Source organism: Cavia porcellus, unplaced genomic scaffold, assembly GCF_034190915.1.
Source record: "Cavia porcellus strain 051 isolate PalLab524CR breed Dunkin Hartley unplaced genomic scaffold, mCavPor4.1 scaffold_6, whole genome shotgun sequence".
Classification (NCBI taxonomy): Eukaryota; Metazoa; Chordata; class Mammalia; order Rodentia; family Caviidae; genus Cavia; species Cavia porcellus.
This window is the reverse complement of record NW_026947489.1, coordinates 104,823,968-104,829,757: the sequence shown is the minus strand read 5'-3', so window position 1 is coordinate 104,829,757 and position 5,790 is coordinate 104,823,968.

Sequence of the window (5,790 nt, the reverse complement as noted above, 5' to 3'; positions counted from 1 at the left end):
CAAGATGAAGTAGGATCCTGCAAGGGTAGGGGCCACAGAGTCACTGGGAGGACGTGGTAGAGTGAGGAGACTGCCAGTGCTCTCAAGCCTGAGGAGCCCCTGGGGACTGGCCTCAGGGTACAGGTGCATGGCCACAGCTGGCCAGGCAGGGCCCAGCGCAGTCACTTGACACAGAGAACTGAGGAAACACGAGGAGACCAGATGACAGGCTTCTGTGAAAGCAACTAGGTGTGTTGCTTGATGGAAAATTTGTAGTCTGCGCCCCCCTCAGGCCGTGGCCCCTAGAGGCCACTTCTCACTCTTCCTGTATAGCTGAGCCCAGAGCCAGGTGTGGCACCTTCCTGTCCCCACCGGCTGCAGGCAGGCGAGAGCAACAAAGCTGCCTGCCTGACAGAAGAGAAGCACGCCCCTTGTATAAGGCTGCCCAGATGGCAGGGAGGGCTAACAAGCCTGTGTGGTCAAAGCGTTCTGCCAGCCTCATGTCCTTGAAGTGTCTGCTATAGATTTTGGGGGTATCTCCAGGTCCTGCAAATTTCCTAGTCCTGTCTTACCTCCTATCCCGTGTCTGTGGATGATGGTCAAGTGTGGGGCTGAGCTCCCTGCAGAGAGCAGTACTTCTGCTGGCTGGCAGGGCAGGCTGGAGAGTCCGGCCAGTGGAGAGACCTACGAGGTGCACAGAGGTCAGTGTGTCATGGACGAAGATGAGGAGCTGTGGACTGAAGGGGCCTAGACACCAGTAAGGGTGCAGCACGTGGCCTATCCATGCCTCTACCCACAAGCTCTGCCTTCATCTCCCGTCCTACATTCCAGCAAAGGATGCAGCAGGGGCCTGGGCTGTGCAGGACTCAGGGCTAGGGCTGCTATATGAGGGTGGGGACAGGAAGGTGCCACACCTGGCTCTGGGCTCAGCTATACAGGAAGGGTGAGAAGTGGCCTCCAGGGGCCACAGCCTGAGGGGGGGATGAGGGGGTCGCAGACTACAAATTCTCCATCAAGGAAGCCTCTGGTGGCTGAGCAGCTGCTTCCGTTCTCTGCAGGGAGCTCAGGAGCTCAATCCTGCACTTGGCCATTATCTGCAGACACAGGAAAGGAGCTAAGACAGCACAAGGAAGTTTGAGGGACCTGGAGACACCCCTGCCTGGGGATGGTAGATCCTGAAGACAGACACTTCTGAGATGGAGGTCTTAGGGGAGTGCCAGTGTGAGAGGCTTCCACAAAGCCCTTATCAAAAATGCACATTCAAGCCATCGTGGTGGCTCATGACTGGGAAAGCTGAAGCAGGAGGGTTTAAAGTTCAAAATCAGCCTGGACAACTTGGAAACACCATTTCAAAATATAAAAATAAAAAAGGCTGTGGATGTGGCTCAGGGATCAGTACTGGAATCCATGCCCAGTATTGAGAGAGAGACAGACAGAGATAGAGACAAAGAATCCACGTTTACAATCAAATCACCAAGCCCCTTTGGCAGGCTAATGTCCTGCCAAAGCTCAGAAAACAAAATGGGATAAAAAGCTCAAAGGTGTAAAAGGATGTGTGTTTTTCTTTTTCAGATTTAGGATACTGAGATCAGATCCAAAGTTTCAATACCCTCATGAGCTCCAAAAGGAAAAAAAGACAGGAAAAGCGGTACTACTTGAAAACTCACAATGTCTTTTCCAAATTGCAAATGTGAGCTCTTAGCAGAGCACCCAGAGACAGAACAGATCCACGCCTGGTACTTGGTGGGAGACCGTGGTGCCAGGGAGTAGAGCAAGGACAGATGCAGTTCACTTGCTGCACGTGGAGAAGCAGGGTGCCAGCTGCCCTCGGTAAGGTAGGGGGCACGGAGCTGGGCATGTGTGTCTGAAGTGCCTAGCAAAGGGGCGGGGGATTTAGCTCAGTGGCATAAGCACCTGTCTTGCAAGCTTGTGAGTTCAATCCCTGGTACCGATAAAAAGGAAAAAGAAAAAAAAAAAAAAAGAAGAACCTAAGGAGTGAGACTCTGAGCCAAAGTGTTAGCTAAGAGTGGCAGGAGAAAGGATGAGACTCTGGGCTGGCAGGGTGAGTGGGGCAGACGTGTGCGATCTGGATCCAGAGTGCGCATGGCGCCTGAGGCCAGACACCATATCATTTCCACGCCCCACAGGTGCCGTCTTTCTTCACGGCTGGTGACGGGGTCTCATTTAAGAACACCCTTCCCTGCCTGGGGTTGGGAATGCTGTGTTCCAGGAGAGTTCCTGGAAGCTCCACGATTTCCTTGCTTATGTTCTGATCTGGCTACAAGTGGTGTCCGAGTGGTATGCTGCGGGCCTCACCCTCTCCTGGCCTGGTGACTGGCCTTACCCTCCACTAAGCTCTTCTGTCAGCATCTTGGAAGGGGTCCACATATAGGAGCTCTCTGGCCAGGGTGTAGCCCCATGGGACCCGACTCCTCCTGGGGCGTTGCTCTTTGCCCTGATCTGGTCCAGGCTTAGCTGGGGCTGCTCTGCACCTGGGGCCGGAGGTGTCTGGCTGCCCAGCAGGCAGCGGGATACATTCTCTACAGTCTCCTTGGCTGCGGCTGCCAGTGCTGCCCTCTGCCCTGGAGCGGGAGTCCTTAGGTCCCTCTGACCTCAGCCTGCCTTGGGGCTCAGGGCGAACAGATGCCTGTCCACTCCTGTGGAGGCCAAGGGCAGTTACGCCGCGGAAAGGAAAACAGAGCCAGTGCTCCTTTCAGCTGACCTGAAACACACACAGAAGGCTCTGGAGAATCAATGGGAGGACCACGAACACCTAGAGTGCTCAGCGAAGCTGTGGTGGGTGGCAGGTCTGAGCTCAGCCAGCAGACACCTGTCACCTCATCTGCCTGACAGCCACTGGAGAGGGCGGCGTGGGCTAAAAAGCACCACAGAAGACAACAGGGCAGTAGGAACCCTACGCGCAAACATATCAGAATGGTCCACACCCACAGGAGGCATGAAATGCTGTGGGGATCCTTGACCTCGTAATACCTCATATGTGGATTTTTCTGAGTTAATTTATAAGCCCAGAACAGTGGCTTATACCTATAATTCAGCACTCTGGGAAGCTAAGGCAGGAGGATAGAAAGTTCAAGTCTGGCCTGGGCAACTTGCCAAGATTCTGTCTCAAAGTTTAAAACTTTAAAAATGGAACTGGAGCTGTAGCTCAGGTCAAAGATCCTGAGTTCTATCCCTAGAACTGCAAAACCAAATCAAACCAAGCCAAACCACTATCACCCTTTTATCTAGCGCTAAACAAACTTACCACAATGTTCCTTTTGAGTTCCAACAAGAACAGTCAAAAAGCACACGAAGAACAGCTGTGGTGAAAACAGAAGGCAGTAGCTGGGAGGAAACTCTGGGCCTGGGCAACAGTGGCAGGCCTTTCAGGACAGTCAGGCTTGGATGCACCCTGCAGAGCTCGATCTTTCTTCTTCAGGGCTGGGATGGAACCCAGAGCCTGGCCCACCCAGCCCTCCTTCGTGCCCGCGCCGGGACACAGCCACCTCTCAGATTAGTGACAGAAAGGCCCAGAAAGAGAAGTTAAAGTGCTTTTCTAATTATGAATTAAAACCCACCAACTATAAGGGAAAAGGTTAATCAATTTAACATTTTTAAAAAAGAAAACGTTTACATGAAACAGAATCAAGAGCATCTTCGGGGCAAAAAAGCCAGTCATGGTGGTACACGACTATAAACTCAGCATTCAGGAGGCTGAAGATAGCTCCTGAGCTCAAGGCCAGCCTGAATTACATAGCAAGACCCTGTTTCAAACCGCGCCCCCCCCCCCCAAAAGAAAGCCGAACAGCAGAGTGGGCGAAGTACCTAGAGTGAGTATCAGAGTTAACACCTCGAACAGCCACTAAAACCAGAGACCAATGGTCCCAAAGAAAACGTGGCCACAGACAGGAGACTTCGAGAAGGGAAAGCAGCGTTTCTTGAACATGCAGAGTGTGCTCCCAGGAAGGGAGACTCAAATAACACTTGTGTTGGTTAGTGCTCTGACACACAACCAAGTGTCCCCAGGGGAGACACACAGTGGGGGCTGGCAGCTGAGGGGTGGCTATGTTCTCCAGGACAACTTTTTTTAAGACAGGGTCTCACTAGGCAGCTCAGGCTGGCCTCAAACTCACAGCAAACTTCCTGCCTCTGCCTCCCCAGTGCTGGGCTTACAGGCATGCGCCAGCACAGTCAACACCCAGGACAGCTTTTAAGTGTGACACGGGAGCATGGCAGTGTGGAGTGGGCTGCTAAGTGGACAGGGTAGGAGGCTGCCCACATGTGTGCATGTCACACTAAGGGCACAAACCAGACATAGCTGCACGTGGAGGCTGCTATGCTGATGGCAGCAAACCCTGGAGCCGACGCTGGCATGCCAGAAGCTCTGGGAGTAAAGGCTGAATGACGCTTCTGGTAGCGAGTGAAGGGACCTGGAGGACACACTGCCCATGAAGGCCAGGGGAGGGAGCATGGGGGCAGGGACCTCAGGAGGAACTCTCCACTGTGCAATGTGGTGGAGACAGAAGACCAGGTGGAAGCAGGAATTCAGCCTCCCCACACAGCTGAGGCAGGAGCCAGGGCCAGCACCTCAGGCCAGAGGCCCAAGATGAGGTCTGAACGGGTCTCACTGACAGTGTTCATGAGGACAGGTCCTGGGCCAGAGTTCCTAACCCCTCACCCTGCTCCAGGCCGCCAGCTTGAGGCCAGCTGAAAAGGGCCTCACAGGCGCAAGGACTGTACCTTTTGCTTAGCCCACATGGGCCACTACAGCTCCTCATGGTGCTGACACAGAGGTGAGATGTCCATCCTGAGTCCCCAAGGAAGGCGGTGGGGCCTCTCTATCTACCTCATGATGCGCCCTCTGGTCATTTCCTGCCTAACCAGATGGATACTCAGCCTCCGGTGCTCGGCCAGTATCAGAAAGAGCATGTCAGCAGGAAAGGTTCAAGGGGGCCTGAAACTAATACAGCACACCTGCCCTGTGTGTGGAGTGGATTGGTGAAAGCCCAGACCTGAGTAAAAGCTGACAGCTCAGTGCCCAGAGTCCGGAGCCCAGAGCAAGGCCACCAGGAGGGCGGAAGGTTCAGAAGTAGCATGGTCCCGCTTGATCCTGGTTTACTATACTCTTCTGGCCCACAGGTCCAGAAACACTAGTGGCTCAGAGAGGCTGCATCCCCTACCTGGTAACTGGCCCACAGTGTGGTGTGGCATGTGGCTCTGAAAATCTTAGCGTGCAGCTTCACTCAGGAATGAAGGTGAAGTCTCCTCTCCCTCTAACAGGGAGCAGAGCCTCCTTCACTGCAATGCCTGGTGTTCGTTTCTCTCTTGTCCTAGGAGTCCTTTGGGCCTCAGGATGGACAGCTCACCTCTGCGTCAGCACCCTGAGGAGCTGTAGTGTCCCATGTGGGCTGCATTAAACACACCTGCCTCACGCTCCCTGGGCTTTTTGTGGCCCTGTACCGGGCTGCCCTGGAGCGCTTGCTCTTGGTGTCTGCTCTCCAGTGGGCCCTTCTTCGCAGTGCTCACCTGTTTCTGACTCCCTGGCTCCACCTGCTGTTTCCGGGGCAATCTCTCCAGCCCCACTTCCTTAGCTGTCCAACCTACTCGTGAGTCATCTGTGATGTTCATTCCAGTTGCCTGTTTTTTATTTCTAAACCTTGTGTTCTAAACCTCGCTTGCCCTGCAGCTTAGTCTGTTTTTAAAGCACTTAAAGCCCAGCACACCTCATTCTGGGAAGGCTCTGTGTGGGACCCTGGAGGCTCCCTTCTGCAGACACTGCAGACAGCTGCTTCCTGGCACCTTTTGTCTCCT